The 24097-nt window shown below is 51.0% G+C and overlaps 1 protein-coding gene and 1 long non-coding RNA gene across 3 annotated transcripts in view; both read right to left on the minus strand.

Moving 5' to 3' along the window:
* The window catches only part of POC1A (POC1 centriolar protein A), a 93690-nt gene extending 76439 nt beyond the window's left edge, over window positions 1-17251 (minus strand). Inside the window, exon 1 of the mRNA XM_045493034.1 lies at window positions 17232-17251. The gene's annotated coding sequence lies outside the window, so the exon portion shown is untranslated. The remainder of the gene's footprint in view (window positions 1-17231) is intronic.
* A 4170-nt stretch (window positions 17252-21421) lies between these two features.
* LOC123605704 lies at window positions 21422-24062 on the minus strand. Of its 2 annotated transcripts, XR_006715857.1 has the most exons (4): window positions 23442-24062; window positions 23043-23200; window positions 22491-22582; window positions 21422-21734 (listed from the first exon to the last, which is right to left on the minus strand). It is a non-coding gene; the product is annotated as an uncharacterized LOC123605704 (long non-coding RNA). The 2 variants fall into 2 exon arrangements; XR_006715858.1 differs by lacking the exon at window positions 22491-22582.
* Window positions 24063-24097: the final 35 nt, after the last annotated feature.

Consider the following 24097-nt stretch of genomic DNA (forward strand, 5'->3'; position numbering starts at 1 on the left):
GGAACATACTTTAGATTCTGTGTCTCCCTCTCTCTCTGCCCCTCTCCAACTTGTGCTCTGTCTCTCTCTCTCAAAAATAAATAAACATTAAAAAAGTAACTTGGGGGTGCCTGGGTGGCTCAGTTGATTAAGCGTCCGACTTCAGCTGAGGTCATGATGTCACGAGTCCATGGGTTCAAGCCCCACATCAGGCTCTGTGATGATGGCTCAGAGCCAGGAGCCTGCTTCAGATTCTGTGTCTCTGTCTCTCTCTGCCCCGCCTTCACTCATGCTCTCTCTCTCTCTCTCAAAAATGAATAAATATTAAAAAAGATTTTTTTTAAATGGGTGGAAGACATGGACAGTTCACCAAAGAAGACATACAGATGGCCAACAGACACATGAAAAGATGCTCAACATCACTCATCAATAGGGGAAATGCAAATTAAAGCCATAATGAGATACCACCTCATACCTGTCAGAATGGCTAAAATCAAAAACAAAAGAAACAACACGTGTTGGCAAGGATGCGGAGAAAAAGGAACCCTCAAGCACTGTTGATGGGAATGCAACCTGGTGCACTCACTGTGGAGAACAGAAGTTTCCTCAAAAAAGTAAAAATAGTACTACCATATTTTTATTTACCTAAACAATACAAAAACACCTAATTTGAAAAGATATAGGCCTCTCCCCATGTTTAGTGCTGTATTATATACAATAGCCAAATTATGGGAGCAGCCCAAGTGTTCATCGGTAGATGAATGGATAAAGAAGAGGTGCTGTATTTATACAATGGAATGTTGCTCTGCCATCAAAAAGAATGAAATCTTGCCATTTGCAGCAATATGAATGGATCTAGAGAGTGTAATGCTATGTGAAATAAGTCACAGAGAAAAACAAATACCATATGATTTCACTCATATGTGGAATTTAAGAAACCAAACAAAAGAACAAAGAAAAAAAAACCCACAAACTGGTGGTTACCAGAGAGGAGGTGGGTAGGGGGATGGGTGAAATACATAAAGAGATACACTTACCACGATGAGCACTGAATAATGTATAGAATTGTTGGGCGCCTGGGTGGCGTAGTCGGTTAAGCGTCCGACTTCAGCCAGGTCACGATCTCGCGGTCCGGGAGTTTGAGCCCCGCGTCGGGCTCTGGGCTGATGGCTCAGAGCCTGGAGCCTGTTTCTGATTCTGTGTCTCCCTCTCTCTCTGCCCCTCCCCCGTTCATGCTCTGTCTCTCTCTGTCCCAAAAATAAATAAACGTTGAAAAAAAAATTTTTTAGAATTGTTGAATCACTATATCATACACCTGAAACTAATATAACACTGTATGTTAACTACACTAGAATTAAAATAAAAAATAAAATTAAAAAATAAAAGAGAAGGAGACTTTCTAGGGGCCTGGCCACTAGAGGCCATCCCTGCTCACTTTATGCTGTGGAAAGTCCAGGCTGTCCTTGTCTAGACCTTCAACCCTGCTCTGGGCATCTTCCCAACCTGGAACTGACCTGGACCGGATGTTTTGCAATATTCAGGAACCTTCTGTCACCTCCCCTGGACAGGCCAGTTTGGCCAGACTCCAACACTGATTAGGATCTGGCCAGGCCCTGAGGTTTCTTACTACATCCTGAGACCTAAGGTGGTGTCTACGTGGACCTTCAAACCAGAACATATTCAGAAAAAGGCACATGTAGATAGCTGGCATGGAGAGGAGTGGATCTCTCCTTTGGACCTGAAAAGTCTGGGGCCATAAAGAAGAAACGGAGATACATTTAATCTCATTTTCAAGGTGATTTGGCATAGGTTTCTTTACATTACAAATGTTCAGGTTCATTTAACTCCGATATCAAAATTCTCCTTAAAACAACATTTACTGTGGGGTGCCTGGGTGGCTCAGTCAGTTAAGCATCCGACTTCAGCTCAGGTCATAGCTCATAGTTCATAGGTTCAAGCCCTACATCAGGCTCTCTACTGTCAGCGCAAAAGCCGCTTCAGATCCTCTGTGTCTCTTTCTGCCTCAGCCATGCGCGTGGTACACACACACTCTCTCTCAAAAATAAACATTTTTAAAAATTCAAGCATTGTATCATTCATATACCCAGAAGTTGTTCAACACTGTTCAAATGATGATTTTCAAGTCTTCCCACCAACTTCACCTTATTCAGCTATTCTATTGCCTGCTATGCAAACACTTAAGGTGAAAAAATTAAGGAAAAAAATTAAATACAGAAAAATCTATCCATTAAACTCAGAGTTCTTTTATTGTTGTTATTGGTAGTGTTTTTTGTTTTGGTTTGTTGTTTTGTTTGTATAATTTTAGCTATGGAACACCCTTGGTCTATAGAAGCTCACAGTCTACAAAACTGAATTTAGAGAAACCCTTTTGTAAAATGATTTTCAAATGTCACGCTTGCTCAAAGTTACAGGCACTCTAAGATTTTACTCATCCTCCCTGGTCTTTCCAGATCCCACTATTTTCTATCCTTACCCATCAGAAGAGGAGCTGGGGGTGTCCCACCCACTCTGGCTCATTTAGTCTCCAAAAATTGCAACACCACATTCCGCCAACGCCATAGAGACAAGCCAGGATCCACCACTGGCACAACCTGCATAAACCAAGATTGGTGCCTCCCCTGTTTGACTGAATAGCTCCCACCCTGTGCCACCTCCATCAGATTGGACTCCATTTCTATCTAAGTCCCTCATGTTGGGGGAGTCCCTCAAGTTGCTCAACGTTGGAGGAGCCAACATTGCTGGCCTCAATGTTGAGGGGGACTAGAAGAGAGCTTCTTTTTCAAGCCCCCTTGTGGCAAGAATGTTTCTATCCTGGTATAAAGCCCATGGGTAGGCACCCCTGCAAGAGACTGTCCCCCTGTCATCACTCCCAGACCCCCTGCCCAAAAGCCAACATCTCAGGGTGGGGCAGAGAAAGCAGGAGGAAAGGTAGGGATCACACCCACCTGCATAGCCCAGTCCAACCCATGCCTGGAAAGCCCCATCAGTTCTGTCACTCAGCCCTGCACTGCGGCCTGGCTTGAAACTGAGCACGGCAGCTCAGGGCTTGTCCCAGCGTCAGGCATATCTTGGGGTGAGCCCAGGCCCTGCCAACTTCATGCTGGGTGACCTACCAGGAGTTACACCATCTCTCTGAGCCTCCATGTCCTTGACTGTAAAATACTCGTAACAAACTGCCACAATGGGGGACGAAGGATTCCGTGAGCTATTAATCAGTATCAGAGCTGGATACTGAGCTGCCACTTAATACATTTGACTTTTTACTGTGACCTCAACCACATCACATACCTCCTCTGTTCCCACAATCTCGCTGACACCTCTCTGCCTCTGCTCCTACCTCTCTCCCCTGACTGCCTCTGCTCCAGCCACATTGGTCTTCTTGCTGTTCCTTGAATAGGAATGTGCCAAGCGTTCTCCCATTGCATTGGCTATTGTCCCTGTGTCCACTTGGCTCAACCCATCACTCCTCTCAGGACTTTGTTTGTATGTCACCTTCTCAGTGTGGCTTTCCCTGGCCACCCTACTTAAAATGCCAACCTGCCTTCCCTATATTTTATTTTCCACAAGTGGCATTGCCATCTGGCACACTGGACTTGATGGTTTGTTATCTTCTCCCCTCTTAGAACATCAGCTCCAGGGGCGCCTGGGTGGCTCAGTTGGTTGGGCAACCGACTTTGGCTCAGGTCATGATCTCACAGTTTGTGAGTTCGAGCCCCGCGTTGGGCTCTGTGCTGACAGCTCAGAGCCTGGAGCCTGCTTCAGATTCTGTGTCTCCTCCTTTCTCTGCCCCTCCCTTGCTCACGCTCTGTGTCTCTCTGTCTCTCAATAATAAGTAAACGTTAAAAAAAAAAAAAAAAAAAAAAAAAAGAACATCAGTTCCAGGGAAAGGATGTGACTATATTCCTGCACCCAGCACAGGGCCCCAGAGAGAGGGGGGTCACAGTAAATATTTGCCAATAAAGTAAATGAATAGTGACAAGATTGCTCACAGAAGGTAATGAGGTCTGGGGCGCCTGGGTGGCTCAGTCGGTTGAGCGTCCAACTTCGGCTCAGGTCATCATCTCGTGGTCTGTGAGTTCGAGCCCCGTGTCAGGCTCTGTGCTACTGACAGCTCAGGGCCTGAAGCCTTCTTTGGAGTCTATGTCTCCCTCTCTCTTTGCCCCTCCCCCACTCATGCTCTATCTCTCTGTGTCAAAAATAAATAAACATTAAAAAAATAAAAGAAAAGGTAATGAGGTCTGTGAAGGGTGGGACTTGTTCTCAGCAGGAGAGAAGGGGAAGGGATTAGGGTAATTGGGGAAAGCTTCTCTGTGGGGGCAGGAAAACCTGAACTTCAGAGCACAAAGAGGGCATAGGTAGACAGGAGAGAGGATGGGCACAATTCCAGTGCAGGGAACAGACGAGGCAAAGGTCTGGTGACAGGATTGAGGGTGGAGTATCTGGAGACCAGGGACAAAGTGGATGGCCTCAGAAGTAGGGCCAGATTATAAGGACACAAATGTTGACAAGAGTCATGGGGAACAGTTTCAACGGGTCATGGGACTAGCCACATGTCTGTCCCCTCCTTGGGCTGAGGTGAGCCAAAAGAGACCCCTCACAGATGAGGCTACGCTATCAGGACTGGGAGTGACCCCTGCAGGAGGACCTTCCCTCTGAAGTCTCATTGCAGTTCTGGGCCTCAGTCTTACCCCCTGTGGAAATGGCACACCCCTACAAGCCAAACTTCTCTAAATACAGGCCATACCCCAAAGCAGGAGGGGTTTAAGGGGCCACAAGCCTTCGTCCTCACTCAGGCCTACTCCTCCATCCAACAGCATTGGCCACTCTGGTAAGAAGCCCACACCCGTGGGGACACTGGGTGTCCCTCTAGGTGAGCGTCCACCTTGAGCCTGTCCTTCCACATTGCAAACAGTGAATGCATGACTAGAGCTGCTATGGCAATTCCTGGGGACAGTGATGTCAGTGGATCTGGGACCAGTTTCCAGGAGGTGTGAAGATACAGAGTCACTACGCCACACCATCCACTCAAGTCAGATGTGGACGCCTCTGTGTGCTGAGTCCTCCCGTGAGCATGACCAATGCCCTCCCTCTCACAGCCCCAAGCAACCCCTTGGAAGATGCTGACCCTCCCCTTCACATTGTCCAGGGAAAAGAGAAGGACCCAGGGCAGCCCAGCTATGATAGAACAAACCCCAAAAAACTGAGGCCACCTGGCCTTGGCTTTGCACAGGTGGGCTGGGGGTGGGGTGCAAATGCCATCAAAGGTCTGAACTCAGGGGCGCCTGGGTGGCTCAGTCGGTTGGGCGGCCGACTTCGGCTCAGGTCACGATCTCGCGGTCCGTGAGTTCGAGCCCCGCGTCGGGCTCTGGGCTGATGGCTCAGAGCCTGGAGCCTGTTTCCGATTCTGTGTCTCCCTCTCTCTCTGCCCCTCCCCCGTTCATGCTCTGTCTCTCTCTGTCCCAAAAATAAATAAACGTTGAAAAAAAAAAAAAAAAAAAAAAAAAAAAAAAAGGTCTGAACTCAAACGTGAGAACCTTCCTGGTAGATAATGCTGACAGGGCTTCAGAGCAGCAGTATTCAGCCCTGGCTGCCATTTAGAACCTTTGCAGGTGGGGCCAGGTACCAGTGTCTTACAAGATCCCCAGGTGAGGCCATTGGGCCCAAGCTGCTCTAAACCAGAGTGACCGAGAGAACTTCCCGTGATGATGGAAATGTTCTCTACATCTACGCTAATACAGTAGCCACTGGTTACATGTGACTATTGAACATTTGAAATGTGGCCACTGTGCCTAAAGAACTGAATTGTAAATTATATTTAATTTTCATTAACTTCAATGTAACAGCCATATGTGCCCAGTGGCCACTGTATTGGACAGCACAGCCCCAGACTATGAATTGACTCTGTGGTCTTAGGCAAGTCACTGAGCGTTTTGGACTTCAGTCTTCTGGTGAGGCCACGGGGAACATAGACCCAGTCCACAGTAGCCAAGGTAACTCTTTGTCCTGGTGCCCCACTGCCCAGCTGGAGGAGTGGGGGTGGTTGGAGTTACCAGCACAACTCCAGAGATGTGGGGCAAGACGGGAAGATGCAGGCCACAGCCCCTTGGGCCCCAAAGCAGGACTCTGCTGGCTGCCCCCAGAGCATTTGGAGTGAGAAGTTGGGGTCAGGGGCCCAGAGTCAGAAGGCAATTGGATTTCCCCCCTCCAGGGAATCCTGAATTGCAGTGCAGTGAACTGGCCTCGAATAAGGTCAGCAATAAAATAACTGATAACTTTAATATACCAGAGTCACTGTACCCCAAATGCCACATGAAGTCTTAGCGCCAACCCCAAGAGTGATGCAGTATTTTGTCCATTTTACTGATGGAGAAACTGAGGTGCAGAATTAGTAAGTGGGGAGCCAGGATCAGAACCCAAGTCTGTGTGCCTGCACAGCCAGAACCTTTAATTCTAACACACATTGGAAAAACTAAGAACCCTTACATAGTTCAGGCCCCAGTGTAACTTAAAAGGGTCTTAAGACTTTAACCCCCAACAAGCAGAGATGGGGGCCAAAAGAGTCCCGAAGTGACTGACCCCACGCTAGAAAGTGTCTCATATTTTATCTTAGTCAAGTCGGTTTGGCATCTACTTCTCTTCTAATATCTTTTTAATATCAAATTAATGTTTTGATGATGGACCAGTTCACTCCAAGTCAAGCTGATAGTCAGGAATATGCTCCAGTGTATCCTGTAGTTTCATGTCCCCCCTCCATCACCCATCATTGTGAGAAGCAGGACTGTAGAGGGGCACCTGGGGGGGCTCCATCGGTTAAGCGTCTGACTTCAGCTCAGGTCATGATGTCATGGTTCATGAGTTCGAGCCCCACATTGGGCTCTGTGCTGCCAGCTCAGAGCCTGGAGCCTGCTTCAGATTCCGTGTCTCCCTGTCTCTCTGCCCTCCCCCACTCACTCTCTGTCTCTGTCTCTGTCTCTCAAAAAAAAGAAATAAACATTTAAAAAATTAAATATTAAATTAAATTTAATTTAATTTAAAAAAAAGAAGCAGGACTGTAGAAGAGTCTCCCAGCTGGTCATCAAAGGGTGTGAGCTTGCTCAGAGGGCCTAGGGCACAGGGTTTCCAAAATCCAGGGTATAGTTGGTTTCAATGCTGATTTCCAGGCCAGCTGTAGAGTCTGACTCCATGGGTCTGGGTGATTCTTATGTAATGGTCCTGGTAACTCACCAAGAAGCCCTGGGCACAGTGGGGACCTGGACAGCCCTGCCCTGCCTTCAAAGGGAGCTCTCACCTACCTATGATGCTCTGGCCAGGGACCAAAGACTAGACAAGTCTCAACTCTGACCCCAACTTGCTCTGTGGTCCCAACTTGCTCTGAGGGGAACTCAGGCCTCAGTTTCCCTATTGTCCAATAAGGACATCCATAGGGAACCTCTAAGGCCCTTCTGGTCTCAATGGGTGGATGTAGTTGGGCAGACTTCCTGAGGGAAGTGGCTGGAGGCAAGCCTAGCCAGACCTCCTTTGTCTCTCCTTCCTCATCTTGTCACTGGCCTCCTGCACTCCAAGCTCAGACCCTCCCAGGGACCTTTGCACTGACTGTTTCCTCTGCTTGGCCTGCCCTTCTCTGAGATCATGGCTTGTCTCATGCATGGACCTTCAGGTCTCAGCCTGAACATTAACCCCTCAGAGACACCTCTTTCCGGGCCCACCCCAGGGACCCTCTCCTGCCTCCATCCTCCAGGGTGCTTATGAGCAATTGCTTTCTTGTGCATCTTCCTGGGGAACATGAGCTCCGGTAGAGCAGGAACCATACCCTGCTGGGTCACCCTGCCCAGTGCAGTGCTGGGCACTCATCATCGGCCTGACACAGGGAAAGGTCACCAGAACTTTGACAGTTCAGTCACCCGACTCACTGGACCCAAGCGACACTGGGAAACCCTTTCAAAGGCCCCAGTGATGCCCGGACTCAGAGAGAAGGGCTTTCTATTAGGTTGGTAGCAGGAAATTCAATTCCACAAGCATCTGTGAAGTACCAGCTGTGTGCCTAGCCCTATTCTGGGATCACTACATTATGGAGGGTCAGGTACACAGGAGCCCTTGTGCCTGGCTCATCAGGGGAATCAGATAGAAGGAGCCATCAAGCAAGCTGAGCCCAGTGAGTGTCCTCTGAGGGGTTCCATCCAGCTCAGCACTGGGGTGTCCCTCTGTGGATAAGATGGGAGGCTTCCAGGAGGAGGCATGTGGGAAGGGGGGTTCAAGGACAAGCAGGTCTTCCACAGAGAAATGGCATCCCAGGCCCCAGAAGGGCAAGTTATGGGATGGAAGAGACACACAGCTCCTCTGGGCTAAGGTGGGCAGTGACAAGCTTGCCTGGTGTGGACTCACCTCCACTGCCTAGTTTCCACCCATCTGTTCCCCTGCTCCTTGGGGATTGGCCCCTCCCATCCCAGCTGCCAGGAGCCAAGAGGTTCACCCAGGTGACAAAGGCCTCCTGTGGTGAGTCATCCTTGGGTCCCAGGTAGGTTCACCCCCCAACAGATTACTCATATGTGTGGGGCCTGAGCATCCACCTGTGAAAGGGAGACACTGAATTCCAGAGGGGATGGGACTTGTCTTATGGTCCTTGAGGAGGCGAGAAGGGGTTTGACGTAGATGTGGGATGATTACGCTTGTCAGTATTCCCTGGGGCTTGCCATGTGCTCCCTCAGTCAAAACCCATCCATGGCTCCCCTCTGGTTGTCAGAATAAGGCAAGGTTCTCCACAGCCCATCTGCTCTGTCCCTGCTCCAGCCTTGCCTTGCACCCCATCCCACCTCATGGGCCAGACCTTCCCACCCTTGTGCCTGGTCTACACTATTCCCTCTGCCTGGGACACCCCAGTGTTCAGCCCTCAGGGCAAATCCTACCCTCTACCCTTGGCTCAAATGCCCCCACCCTCCACAGGTAGAAGGATAGGCTGCTTCTCCTCTGGGCCCCATGGGGCTCAAGCTGCTCAGATTCCTTCAGGCCAGATCCTCCGCTTCTGTGGCTACCGGGCCTGGGTCTTCTTCTGAGGATCTCTGTGCTTCTGGAGGGAGGGTCCGGTCAGTTCATTCTGGTCCCCTCTCTAGCACACGTGGAACGGACACAGGTGTGTGCCTAGCTGTGTGTGCATGTGTCTGCGTCATGACTGAGGATGTGTCCGTGTGTCTACGAGTATGAGCGTATCTGTGTGTGCACGCATATGTGTGTGTGTCTGAGTACGACTGACCACATGTGCCTGGCCGTGTCACTGAGCACTTCTACATGGCTGTATGTGTCTGCTGCATGTGTATGTGTGCCTGTGTGAGACTCTTTATGCATATCTTAGTTTGCTGCATATCTTAGTTTAGGTTCTTCCAGAAGCTCGCCCCGAGAAAGGATTCAGGGGTAATTTATTTGGGAGGTGATTCTGGGAAACAGCAGTAGGGCAAGGGGAAGTGACACAGAGAAACGAAAGCAGCCAGTGAAAACTATGTTATTAAGCAGATGGCCACTGTGGGTGACCGGGGCCCCATTACATGGGAGAGCTCTGGGACACAATACAGAACGTGCCTTGGGGCCCTCCCACCTGAAGATAAGGGAGACGAGGGGTTTATCCTCACATTCCTGATAGCCATGGTGCAGGCCTGGCACTTCCGGGCCATCTGGGGGAAGAACGCCCTCTGCACAGGGCCTGGAGTACCAGCAAGGAAGTCGGCCTTGTGTGCATGAAAGTTGTAAGAGGGAAGGGACCAGGAAGGGCGCCAACACAAGCTGCTACACCCTGCATGTGCTGGTGTCCTGCTATGCCACATGGACACAGGGACTCCGGTGACCTCTCTTATGCAAACTTCTGCTTGTCCAGGGAAGGTCAGCACAATATCGGGCAAGTAATGGCCTTGCCCTCCTTTCCTCTCTCAACCAGGCCGACACAGGATTTGCCAGATCATGCCAGGCCTGTGTCAGATTTGGCCAAACAGATCTGCACCTGCTTTGGGCAGTGTCAGTTTTGCCCTTGGGCCAGGGTAAAGGCAAGGGATCAAGCGGGTTGGGGGCAGGGAACCAGGGAAGGCCCTACTGCAGAGAGGACTAGAACACAGACACCATCTGTCTGAAACTTGCTGCCCACAGGAGCCTGGACAGTAGCAGGAAAGGCCACAAAGGCCACGCAGGGGAACTTAGCCTCCATCCTATAGGCAGCAGGGGAGTATTAGAGGCTTGGTGTGCCAGCGAGGGGTGCAGCCTTCCCCTTCATAAGGACCACTCTGTGAGACTGGAAACCTCAGCACTCAGAGGTGGTGCTTAACTGGACAGACTGGGCAAAGCCCTAAGTGTGACAGGTGACCAGCCCAGGGTGAAGGGGGATGTACATGGGGGTGACATCGGCCAGGGGACTATTCCTCTTTGGGGAGAGGTGGTAGCCACCTCTCAGCAAAGTGTAGGAATTCAGGAGTTCTGGGACAGAGTTGGGGGTCAGGGACCCATGGGAATGGGGAAAGGAGAAATGCCAGGTCTCACTGGCTTGGTCTTATGGCCACTGGCAAGGAGCTGGGGTAAGACAGGAGTCTGAGTGTCCGGGGGTATTGTGCTTGGCAAAGAGAGAGCATGGAGGTCCCAGCAGGACAGCCCCCAAGAAGCCCCTTCAGAAAAGGGAGAGGTCTGAGAACAGAGCGGCCTGGGTTGTTTGGAGGAAAGGGGTCCAGCTGCAGGGAGATATGACTTCATGGAGATGGCAGGAAGGGTGGCAGGATGCTGGGTTGTGGGGCAACCAGAGTTCCCACATGGACTGAGGCCACGCTGGGGTCCAGAGCGTGGTGAGGGAAGAGTAGGTAGGTAGGATTGGAGCTTGGGGAAGCCAGGACACTGGGAAAGTCTAGGAGCCAGCAAACAAGATTGGAGGCCGCTAGCAGGGAGGGCATGGGGTCCCCCCTGAGGCTGGGGATTGGTGTGCTTTCGTGGGTCAGGGGATGGAGGTAAGGGAGGAGGTGATAGTTCCGGGGTCCATGAGGGAAAGGCTGGAGTTATGCAGATTGGGTTCCAATCACAGGTACAACACTGACTTACTGTGTAGCTGTGGGCAGGAGCTCAACCTCTCTGAGCCTCATCTCCTCATGCAATGGAGATCATAATAGAAGCTAGGGGTACTGGGGCCACCGTAACAAAGTGCCACAAACTAAGTGGCTTCAAACAACAAAAAATGATTCTCTCCTAGTTCTGGAGGCCCAAATTTAAAAGCTGGGGGTGTCGACAGGGTCATCCTCCTTCTGAAGACTCTAGAAGAGGACACTTCCTGGCCTCTTCCAGCTCCTGGTAGCCCCTGAGTTCCTGGCTTGGGGCCACATGACTCCACTCTCTGCCTTCTTCAAGTGGCTGTCTTCCCTACATATCCAAATTTCCTTCTTCTTGTAAAGACACCAATCATGGGATTGGGATCCATTCTCATCCGGTATCATCTCATTTCAACGTGATTACATTTGCAAAGACCTTATTTCTGAATAAAGTCATATCCACAAGTACTGAGGGTTTAGGACTTCAACATACCCTTTTGAGAGACACAACCCTAGGGAACAGAGTTGCTGTAAGGATTAAAATACAGGCCTGGCACCAGTAAGCTCTCAATAAATGGTAGTTTAAAAAAGCAGGGCACACTGGGGGGGGAGATTGTGGGAGCTCAGACCGGCAGGCTTTTCCTGAAGGTACCTACATACTCATACACGCACACTTGTGTGTGCCTCGGCAGTGTGAGTACACAGGAAGGCCAGGACAGGTGGCCCAGGGACCCCAGCCCCCAGTCTACCCACCAGGCAGAGCCATTCAGAACAAGGCTCAGGGCCTAATGTCAGCTCACTGGGCAGGAGGCCCAAATTCAAAGCCTTGCTTGCCAGAAAATTCCTTGGGAATCCTGAACAAGGCCACCACTGATATCATGTGCAAATTCACACAGTCCCTGTGGGGGGCTACTCAAGGCTACCCAAACACAGCCTTGACATGAGCGGGGAGGGCTTACAGAGGTACCGCCAGCACAAGACACAGAATCAGACAGGCCACCCTGGTGAAAGTCCTGGGCAACACACCCCCCCTCCCCCACCTTACAGAAGAGGAGAGTGTACCACTGCCCCACAACCTCCCTATACCTCCTCTGCATCTGGCAGTCAGACGGGCTTGGCTAACCCTCCTTCCCCCAGCTGCCCACTGGGATTACCCCTAGGCCAAGCCAGAGCCAATGGAGGCTGCAGTGGGGAGACAGATCTGGCCCCCGTTCCTCAGAAACTTCTGGTTTCTGCCACAGGACATCCTCTGAGCTCATCAGGATCATAAGTTCATCAGCACTTCCATGACCTCTGGGGAGATGCACCAGGAACACAGAGTGCTCCAAGGATAGGACGCAATTCAGCACTGATAAGGTTCACAGAGCCAGTGACAGAACCTGGCATCCACAGGGCCACTCCCCACGGCCCCAGCCTGGACACCTCTGCCCTCCTCCCCAGCCCTTCCCAGGGCACCAGACCTGGCATCAGACCAGAGGGCCCCATCCAGAGTCCACCTGTGAGGGTGTTCCTAGATGCTCAGGCCTGTCTGGCCTGGGAGGCCCAAGCTTTAGCCCTGCTGGGGTCCTGGGCTCCATTCACTTAACAGTCCCCCCAACCTTTGCTGAGCACTGTGCTTGGTGCTAGGAACAGAGTCATGAGACAGCACAGCCCTGGCCTCATGGAGTCAACATGCAGGGCTGTGGAAAGAGCAGTGGTATTGGAGGGCCTCTTGGAAGAGCAGGGGTACAAGGCTGGGTTGGGGGTGAGAATGATGGGATGAGGGATGATTGCCCCACCAAGATCTGGGGGAGGAGCATTATACAGGGCAAAAGGGACAGCAACAGCAAAGGCCCCAGGTGGGGATTTGTTGGGTAGGGTTAAGGGACAGAGAAACAAGTAGAGGGACAGTGTCATTGAGGTGGGGGGGCCTTACAGACTCCATGAGGACGTGGCTTCTGCTGAGTGAGAGGGAGACACAGAAGAGCTTTGAGCAGAGGAGGACCTCTGTGTTTTAGCCTTAGAAAGATCCCTCTAGCTGTTCTAAGATCAGTGGTTTTCCAAGTGATGTCCTGGCAGCAGCTCCTGACAACTTGCAGAAATTCAGATTCCCCAGCACCCTGCTGAATCTGGAATCCTGGTACCCCTCAAGCAGCATTGCTCAAGGTCTCCCGCCCGGCCAGAGGCTTGGAGAAGAAAGCAGGGTGGAAATGAGACTCACTCTCTCTCTCCACCCACTCCCAGAACACTGTTGCAGCACATAGCCTGATACAGGCTCTGCCAAAACCCACAAGCAAGAAACTGGTTTACCTTTGTTCAGCCAAGCTGAATTATATAATAGGCTTTCCTAACTTACTTGACCACAGAACTTTTTTTTTTTTTTTTCCAGAGAACACTGTGAAATGTCCTGCACCAGTGCTACTTAGGGTGCACTTTGGTTTATTTTCTCTGGGCTCCTGCACTGCACCTGGCACACATTGGCCACTCAACAACCACTCTTTGGAAAGTACACAAATCTCCCTATGGTGACGCTGACTAGATTTTGGGGATTTATAAATCTACTGACCTCTCCTGAACTCAGGGGGACATACTGGTTATGCTGGAACCCCAGGGGTCTGGGAAGATCAGGAACAAGAAGGAGAAGAAGGAGGGGCTGCCTCTGGCCTTTCCAGAACAATGACTGTCTCTTGTACTGAGACACCCTGCCTGAGCTTGCAGTTGAGTTATGTGGCAGCTTTTCTAGAAGGTTCTTTCTGCCAGTGTGTTGCTTGTAAGAAGGCTTGGGTGAGTCCCCCAGAGATCAGGCTTTGTGGCGCCCCGTCTCACAGGCTCCTCCTGTGACCCTGACAGACAGCCAGGTATCAGGCCTTCAGTCAGAGCATAGCTGGGCTCTCCTTTGTTCCCAAGGAAACCTCACTGGGGCCCATTCATTATTGAGAGGCATTTGCCTTAAGGTTTGAGTAGAATCTCAGGAGCCAGGTGGCTCAAGGAGCCCAGGGCCCAGGAAGTGCTTGAGGGGTCACAGGATCACAGCTGTCCCTATCATGAGTGCCAGAAAGGACTTGGAACCACTAAGTCCATGCCTCCATTAAACAGGTGAAAAAATTGAGGTCCTAAATGAAGAGACTGTTATCATCACACAGCTTGACTGTAGTGCCCCAGAGTCCACACAGGCCCGTTGGGTACTTTTCAGAGTTGTACAGGACCATCAGGGCATCCGTGAGTATTATGGACACAGAAAAGGCAAGCCGAGGGAAGGATAGGGCTCTTGATAGCCTTGACCTCATCAGGGATGTGGGTTGGGGAAGGGATGGTGATGACACATCCCAGGGAGGTAGTGAGCACTTTGGAAGGTTGGGATAGCAGTAAGGGGGAGGGGCAAAGTAACGTGCACAACCCTGTGACCCTACATGGTTCAGCCCACGTGTGTGACCTCATGTATGACAATGTCACAACCATGGTGCACTGTGGCTGCCCTAGCATGCCTGCCTGTAACAATGTGACTTTGCAGCTATATATGGCTATGAGCATGTGTTTTACTGTTTCTATGATCAGAGTGGCTGGGCATGTGGCTGTGCAGAGGTGGTGTCAGTGACTCTAGCACCTGCGGGCCTGAGACCATGAATGAACTTGAGAGATATCCAGTGTGTGCACCTCTGAATGTGGCTAGCAGGTTGCTCTGGCAGAAACTTGGCCCTAAGAACTCACAAACCTGATTTGTCACTTCAGAGTTACCAGCAGAGATGCAGGGAAACTGTGGAAAAACTATTTTCTAAATGTAGTTAGGCAGAGGTAAATGAGAGCACTCCTGCTGCACGGTCATGGTCATCCTCTGATGTGCTGGCCACATAGGTGGCTGGAGAAAGACAACCAGAAGGGGCGAAGGTCTGGGATGGGGAAGACTTACTACTTGTCCTGTGGTCTGTGCTGTAGCCCCCATCCCATGCCAGCTCTGCTCCACAGACCAGGCCCAGGATCAGAGGTGGCCTGACTCAGGACAAGCACAGAGGGAGGCGTGGAGGAGGCTGCGTGGACACCTGTGAGGGCCCATGTGTGCTTGTTAACGTTTATTTATTTTTGAGAGAAAGAGACAGAGCACGAGCAGGGGAGGGGCAGAGAGAGAGGGAGACACAGAATGCAAAGCAGGCTCCAGCCTCTGAGCTGTCAGTACAGACCCCTACGTGGGGCTCGAACCCACGAACCATGAGATCCTGGCCCATGCCAAAGTAGGACGCTTAACTGTCTGAGCCCCCCAGACGCCCCCCAGTGCGTGCTTGTATATGGATGAGAGGAGGTGTGGTGGCAGGATGCTCAGAATGTGGGCGCTCACAAATCTCCCCAGGGCAAGCTCCTACAAATGCCCAAGCAAGGGGGTGCCTGTTAGATGACCTTGCGAATTCCCCTTCCCATCTCTGGGTTATCTGCTGACCAACCATCTGCTTCTTGCTTTCCACACTTGCCTCTTGCTGACACAATCTGCCCACAAACTGCCCCATTTCTGGGGCCTGAGAACCCACACAAACCTATGCATTCACACAGTCCACAGCAAATCCTCATTTATTTACCCATTCCATTTATTCATTCATGCATGCATTTGCTCGTTCATCCATCCATTCATTCAACAAATGCTCATTGAGTACCTCTCTTGTGAGCCACCAGCACTGCTGACCCCCTCAAGCACCCTTCTCCCCAAGTCAGAGCAATGAAGGCAAAATCCCAATGGACCTTGATGTGGGTAGCTCAGAAAAGAGGAACCTAGGGCCTGGGTGGCATGGTGACAGTTACCTAGAGGGAAGCACTGAGCCCGTGTCACAACCAGGGTGCTGCATTCAAGCCGGATGGGTTCTGGAGGTTGGGTACATGTCATGGGTGGCCTTGCCCCATGGTAGCCCCCTCTGGCTGGGTCTGTCATGGCCACCCTGACTGAAGCCCAGGGTCTGCTGAAGTTGAGCCTCAAGGCTTCAGAGCTGTCTCCCAATCCCAAACTTCACACAGTAAGGTCCATCTCTTGGCTGGCTCTCAGGGCCCTTCAGTTGGGCCCAGGCTGCCTCTGCTGCCCTTCATGCTACGCCAGCCTCTGTGACTTCAGTGAGGCCTCAGAGGCTTGGAGGCCTTCCAGCTCCTACCCACTCTCCCTCCTCAGGGTCCTCAAAGTTCTAGAGAGCCCATTCGAGCATGCCCACCTCCCACAGACTTCTCGCCCATGTTTTCTTGCTCATATATTTGTCATAATAACAGTAATATAATGAAGCACACCCATGCCTCCTCAGCCCTGGGCAAGACGGCTGGTGTTCCCAACTTTCCATGTTATAAAGTGCACTGGCCAGGGCTGGAGGTGGCCAAGGGCATAGATTCCCCAGCCTGGCCTGTTCTACCCCCATCCTTGTTGGCTCCTTCTGGTCCATTAGGACTCACCTCCTCAGAACATCAGAGGGGGAACTTCACCATCAGAACATCCCCTCCTCAGAGAGGCCTCCTCAAACCCCAAACAAAGCAGCCCCTATTCTTGTCAGACCACCTATGTGAGCGCTCATTCTGTGGTCACATGTTGACATGGGCTTGTATTTACTATATATGCGTGTGTATATGTGTGTATATATGTGCATATACGTGTATATGCGTATGTATATGTATATATATATACACATATAGTCTCCCCCACTAGACCATCCATCCCATGAGAACAGGACTACATCTGCCTTGTTCTGTCTTAAAATCTAGTTCAATGCCTGGTAAACAGTGGGTGCACAATAAGTATTTGCTGAATAAATAAACCTATTTATCCTTTTCCAGAAAACTACTTCACTTCATCAAGGGCCTGAGGCTGCTCACAAGAACACATACAATTCAATATCAGAGAAAAAACAACCCTGGAATCAAAGATTTTGACCTTTGGGGCACCTGGGTGGCTCAGTCAGTTAGGTGTCCGACTTCAGCGCAGGTCATGATCTCGCGGTCCCTGCGTCAGGCTCAGAGCCTGGAGGCTGCTTCAGATTCTGTGTCTCCCTCTTTCTCTGCCCCTCCCTGGCTCACACTCTGTCTCTCTCTCTGTCTCAAAAATAAATAAAATGTTAAAAAATTAAAAAAAAAAAAAAGATTTAAACCTTTGGCTTGCCCTTTGACCTAGTGATTTCATTTCTAAATATCCCACAGAAGTCCTCACCCCATACAAAGAAGCACGTTCAAGAATTTGTATGAGCAACCTACCGGAAACCACGGAGCAACTAGAGATGAGGTAGGCCACAAGAAGTCTCTCTGCTCGCTACAGGGCTCTCTCCAAGCTACAGTGTTAAACACAAAAAACAAGGAGCAAAATGTGTTTTATGAATGCAGGTCATTTATAGTAGGCAGTCAACAGGTAAATGTTGAATGACTGAGTAGGATCTTTCTGGAAGGACCCATAAAAACTTGGAAGCAGTGGTTGTGTCTATGGGCAGATTTGAATGAGGGAAACATTTTCTTTTACCATGTCATACTATTTGCATTTTAGCCATATTCAAATATTATCTACTCAACTAAGTTTTTGATATTTAAAAATATAAGAATTCCAAGTGCTCACATCAAAATCTGGATGTGAGGCTATTCTTGAAATAATGGGAAGAAGGCCTGGCCACACTAGGTTGTGTCCCATAGATGACAATGAGCAGAGCGGAGACATAGAGGATCCCAGGGCACCCACTGCCCTCCCTGACCTGGTCCCTGCAGAACCCTGTGCTGCTAACCCCAAGTCTGTGAGGCACAGGGATTAGCTTGCTAGGTCTGCAGGGTGGGTGGTGGGGTTAAGAAGCCATCCCGAAAGAGAAGGGTCGTTATTTGGTCATCACTCCTGTGCTGATTTCACCCCAACGATTCCAAAGGCCACAGCAGGGTCACAGCAATTCTAGGGTTGGTGAATGTTGGCATGTCACAAGCCTGCTAGTCTTGCACAAGAACCTGTTAACTCAGTACCAGCTGGGCCCCAACAGTGCCTCCGGTCTCACCTCCCCCACCAGGGCTTGAGGGCTTTCATTCAACCCAAAGGGGATCCTGGAGAGAGGGAGCCACCTCGACCCAAGGTTCTTGGCAAGGAGGAGGGTGACAGGGCAAGGACACGTTGGGAAGGCAGATCTGGCTCAAATACTGCCTTGAGCTCTGAAACTTTGGACAAGTTACTTTGCCGAGGCTCAGTTCCTTCATCCGTAGCCACCAGCTAATACTAACTGCATGCTGTTTCCAGGTGCTGATCCCTCCCGCCACAAGCACAGAGGCAGTGGCTCAGCGAGCCCTCATGTCAACCGTGTGTGTTTATCACCAGGTTTATCAGTCAGGGTTCTCCAGAGAGACAGAACCAATAAGATAGATATAGGTGTATGAAGAGAGAAATTGATTTTAAGGAATTGGCTCAGATGACTGGAGGCTGGCAAATCTGTAATTTGTAGGGCAGTCTAGCAACCTGGAAACTCAGGATTCCTATGTTACAGCCTGCAGCAAAAGACCTTCTCCACAAAACCTTGGTTTTTGCTCTTTAAGGCCTTCATCTGATTGTATGAGGGCCACCTACATTATCAAGGATAATTTCTCTTAAAGTCACCTTACTGTTGATGTTAATCACATATACAAAATACCTTCACAGCAGCATCTGGACTGGTGTTTAACCAAACAATGGGCACCATGGCCTAGTCAAATGGACACATAGTTCAACCATCACAGAAAGTACCACTCCCTCTTCATGCATGCAGAAATGGAAGCTGAGAGAGGCTGTGCTGTCTGCCAAAGGCCAGGGGGCACACAGAGACGGAGCTGGGAGCTGAACACAAGCAGGATCCTGCCTCCACTCTCTAAGAATGGGTTGTGTATCTCCACTTTGTAGGGCACATTCGGGAATTAGGTGCAGAGACACGCACAAGTGCCAGGCCTGTGCCTATGGCAGAGGCAGAATTCAGGAAGGCATGGGCTGTTCTTAGGGATTGCTGTTAGCACTGGAGAAGGCTGGAGTGTCCAGGAGGCCTGGGAGAGGAGGAGACAGAAAGGAGGCGAGTTCTGGAGTACAGGACAGAAAGCCTGTAGAGCCAGTGCCCCCTTTTCTCCTTCCAGGAGCCCCAAAGAGAGAGGAAGGCAGAAGGGGGTCTGTGCCAGGCTGTGAGTCCTACTGCTAAGCATCTGGGCCCAGAGCTGTTAACCCAGGTGCAGGGGATAGAGAAGGAATACAGTGTCTACCAGTGTGTGGGTTCTGGAAGGAGTCTTCCCTCCTGAGGCCATGACTGGCTGCCCAGAGGTCCCTCAAAGTAAGTGACTCCCACTAAGAGTCAGGCTGGTTGGCTCCTTGGCTGGGAACTCCCATCTGCCTACCCAAACTAGGCTGATTTCCCGGAAGTAGAGAGAAGCTTCCACTCAGACCTTGACCCCCAACACAGTCCCAGTCTTATTCCTCCCAGCTTCCTCATCCTCCTCAGGGTGGAATGCTAGACCAGAAGGCACAAGGCCAACAGGTAAGCCACACTCTCCACTTGCTGGTTGTGTGAATTTGGGCAAGCTACTTAACCATTCTGAGCTTCTGCCCTATGGATGGGTCTCCTCATTCCACTTACCTGTAGGGTTGCTCCGAGGGGACCTGAAATTGTGCACATAATCACAGCGCAAGGCCAAAACATTGAGGAGAGCTGTTCTTGTTGCCATACCCATTTGCTGTAGTATTATAATCCCTCCCTGGCCTTCTCCTAGTTACCCTTGTCCAGTACCACTTCTCTGAGCCTCCCTCACTCTTTCCCTATTCCTCCTCCTTTGCTTCAGCTCCTCAATGTCTGGCAGAAGGGGTGCTGGGCAGGCCTTCAAATGCTCCTGGGCCAGAGAGATTTAAGGGCCTTACCTTGGTTGATAATCACATTGTTGATAACAGTGGGACTCTGGCAGCAGTTAGTTGGGACTCCAGCCTCCTCCAATCTCCATCACGCACCCCCTTCTCCCTCTGAGCCGCAGCCTCCTTGGCTTCCTGATGTCCCTCCTCCATACCAGCCTCCTCCAGCCTTCACTGGGGGCCCCCTCAGCCTAGCTGACCTGTCCACGACAGCATCTCCTCAACACCAGGATCCAGCTCTGATGTGGGTCTCCCTCCCTGCCATTCTCTGTCCCCACGCCCTTGACCACACTGGTCACAGTCTCAAAACAGGTACTTTCCTGCCATCTCTCTCCAGCATCCCAGGAGGGCAGGGAACAAGGCTCCTCCATCCTGTGAATACTATACAGGCCAGAGGGGCAGGGGCTTAGCCTACTCCATCCCATCACCACCCATCGCTTCACAGGCCCTGTCCTGGTCCGATCTGTATGCAGGGGCTGTGGGTGGGGCCTGAATGAGGACAAGCACTAGGGAACTCATCTCTTAGTCCCTTCCAGAAAGCCCTCACAACCAGCCTGATCTTTCCCCTGACCCCTTGCCTCAGACTGTCCTCCAGAGGCTGTGAGGGCAGAAAAGCCCAGTGTGTGGCTTAGAAAGCAAGACACTTGGGTCCCCTTGCAGACCAAACCTCACTTGCTATGTGGCCTTGAGTGAGACCTCTCCCCTCTCAGGATCTTAGTCACCCTGGCTCTAAAATGGGTTAGGGCTGCAGACACATACTCAGATGCCTACAAAGCCAGAAATATGTTATTGCTGGGACATTACATGTCTTAAGGATCGGGGACCCACTGATGGGAGGGCTGGTAGAGAACTGGGGAGAACAAATTATGCCTGGGCCAGCTCAGGGGCTCCAGGCATGCTGATCCCTCAAGGAAAGTTGGGAATATTTCAGTGTAACAATATCTTGATTATTAAATGTTGGTAACTAATCCACATTTTTAAAAAGCACTGTCTGGGTCAAAGAGAACATATCTGGAACACAGTTTGTGGGTTCCATCCTAGAGGGCTAGGCTCAGGGGTCCTCCAAGGCTTTTTGGGAGAATAGTGTTTGCTCTTTGGGGGTAGGGGATACTATTCCCTACATGCAATCCACCCCCCCCCCCCCCCCGCCAACACACCTCCTGAAGCATTTGATGGCTTTGCCCCAATCCAGCCCCTTTCTCCTCTAGCCAATCAGAACCCACCCCTTGCTCCAAAGCTGGCTTTACAAACCCAGGCCCAGGCCTGTCTTCTGGGTGGGCCAGATCCTAAGAAGACTCCAAAGGAAGGGCCAGCACAAGGCAGGTGTTGGGGACCCTCCCACCCTGCCCAACCCTTAGAGTCCATCTCCTATGCTAATTATTGGACCCTATTACTGTTAACCCTGGAGCTCACATTCCCAACTCTGTAGGGCAGAGCTGAACTGTTTCCAGAGTCTCTAACCATTCTGTAAGGCTGATCTCCCACTCATTGCCAGCCAGCCAGCCAGACAGACACTAACATCCCAAGGAGCATGGCTGGCTCACAACCAAGGGCACACCAAGCATCAGAAGAACAGGCTAGAGGTTTTATTTATCTTCAAAACTGTCCCATGTCCATCTGGATCTCCTGGGGCTGGGGAATTGGAGGGATTTCTTGCCTGGCTGATAGATGTTGAAAATGAGGCTCAGAGGAAAGCAGTAAGCTTGTCCAAGGTCCCTTGTTGGCTCCTTCACTCTGACAGAGAGGCACTACTACAAGTAGTTTCTGGGGCACAGAGTGGAAAAGGATGAATTCTGGGGCTGGGGTTGACATTTTCCTTCTGCCTTGACCGCTGGAGTGCTGTGTGCAGCAGTCCCAGACGACGATGATGACGCAGACTGGAGTGGAGGGAAGAAGTGGGGGAGGAGAGGTCATGCCTCAGCATTGTCCCCGGAATGGAGCCTGACCTTGCCTGAACTCCAGCAGCTTGGTCTTCCCTGCCCAGAGCCAGGGTGATAAGACGAGTTTGTACTGCAGCTCTGAGGAGGGAGGCAAGACAGCAGTGAGGGAGAAAAGGGAGGGAGGAATGGAGAGAAGAAAGGAAAATGAATGGGGAAGGAAGAAGAGAGGAGAGGAAGGCTGAATGGGACCCACTTAGACTCATCAGCGAGACAGCTGAGGTACTTTCACTTTACAGATGCAAAAACAGAGGCTTAGGATGTGGGGTATTTTGCTGATGACCTCACGATCAGAAAGTGGCAGAGCCAGGATTAGAACTCATGGCTTTAGTACTTGCCCTTCAAAATCCCAAACTGGAAACCACTCAGGAAACAGTTCCCAAAATGTGGCCCTAAGATATGCTGCCCGCACATCACCAAGAGAGAGGCCTGGTGAAAATATAGATTCCTGGGTCAGAATCAAAGGGCCATTGCCTGCGAATACACATTTTGACCATTGCCCTGGTGGTGGTTCTTGAGCTGACACTGGAAATCTCTGTGGCCCCTTTATGGCCTTTCTCTCCTACCTCCTCACATTCTAGCTGCATCCCTGAAGCCCAGCTATTCAGGCTGACTCACACTAACCCTCCAGGACAGGCCTGGGACTTTCCCACTGAAAGCTTCAGTTATCAGTCTCCCAGTTGCATGTAGACCCACCCTTCCAGCTGGCACCACTCTTCAGGAAGGCTTCTTGGTGGTTGGGATCCCCCCTCCTTCAGTGTCTGGGGAGTAACAGCCTCCTCCTCCATCTGGAATTGTTTACAACATTCTATTTCACTTTCCAAGTGAGTCTCTTTTGTTTCTCAACCTTTCCCTCTATTAAACAGGAAACTCCCAGCTGGAGCCTTGCTGGTTTAAACAATAAGCCTCTGAAATCCATGACTTCACCTGACCCTCCTGCCAACCACAAGTGGCAGGGCTGGGAGAGATTTACAATGAGGAAAATGAACCTCAGAGAGGTTGTGGCCTGCCCAAGGCCAAGTGAGATTCAGTGCCAGGGTTAGAACCCATATTTAGTTCCAATGTCCAGTTCTTTCTGCTTCTGTTTCACCTCTGATCACTCAAACAGTCCTGTGAGGCAGGTAGAACAGGGATTATGATCCCATTGCCCAGATAAGGAAAGTGAGGCCCAGAGAAGAGCAAAACACTCAACACCATCTTCACCATTTCCACTTCTAGGTGCATTTGGGTCTGAGTCCAAGTGCTGACCTTTCCTCATGTCTCCTCTCAGCAGGATGGGGCAGAGCTCGGCCCAGGACTCCTAGGCCAGAGCCCTCTTCATGGGCCCCTGGACTGGTCCTGGTGCCATTCTGGACCCAGCTGCCTCCTCTGCATGTGGAGACTCCCCTTGCCTGCCTCTCAGCTGGCTGGAGACTCAAGAGAGAGGGAATTAAGAAGTACCTGGACACATCTTAGTCACCATCACTCTGGGCTTTGTCCCTCTTATTATTAATGCCCAGCTAAGGAAGGAGCAACCTGGATGGCCCCTTCAAGACTGGAGGAGGGCAGCTGTGAGCCTGGCACAGGCCCAGGCCAACCCAGCTCAAGTTAAGTTGGGAAGGGTGTGGAGCAGATTGGTGTTCCTGAGAGGGATTTGCCTAACCCTACCCTGCAGGTGTGGACTGGGGAGACCCAAAGGAGCCATGGCCCAACTCTGAACTTTGGGATGGAGTTCTGAGCCGCCCAGTTGGTGCCGAAGGCGGCCAGCAAGAGACTTCGGACTGCCTGCGATGGAAAAAAAAAGTCATAATAATATGTGTCAAACCCTAACTACGTCAGGCTTTGCGCCTCCACACTATCTCCAGATAGTGCTCAGAGCTGTGTAGTGCACGGGTTCTATCCAGCCCAGCCCCTCTTGCCCTTTCTCTGCCTCAGATTAAGTCCCTTCATCTCGGACTCCGAGGGGTCCCCTCCAGCCTCACCCTCTCCCCACATCACCCCCAGAACCACTCCATCCTTGGGCAAATACACCCCCACCTCTTCTGGGAAGCCCTTCGTCACAGACAGGGCGGATCCTGCTTTAGACCGTGGTCCGGAACGCCTTCCTTACCCTCCTTCTTCTATATCCAAGGCACCAGTTTCTATAACCCTATAACGTCCCAGTTGTCCTCAGGGGCACTTCCCCTCCGACTCAGCCCTTTTACAGGGTTCTGAAGCATAGTCCAGTTAGTAGAGAAACAAGAAGAGGGTGTAGGATCCACTACCGTGCCCCTCCTTTTCTTGGCAGGCGATCCGGGAAAGCCCAGGTCCCAACCGACTAGCCA

This window comes from Leopardus geoffroyi, chromosome A2 (assembly GCF_018350155.1).
Source record: "Leopardus geoffroyi isolate Oge1 chromosome A2, O.geoffroyi_Oge1_pat1.0, whole genome shotgun sequence".
NCBI lineage: Eukaryota > Metazoa > Chordata > Mammalia > Carnivora > Felidae > Leopardus > Leopardus geoffroyi.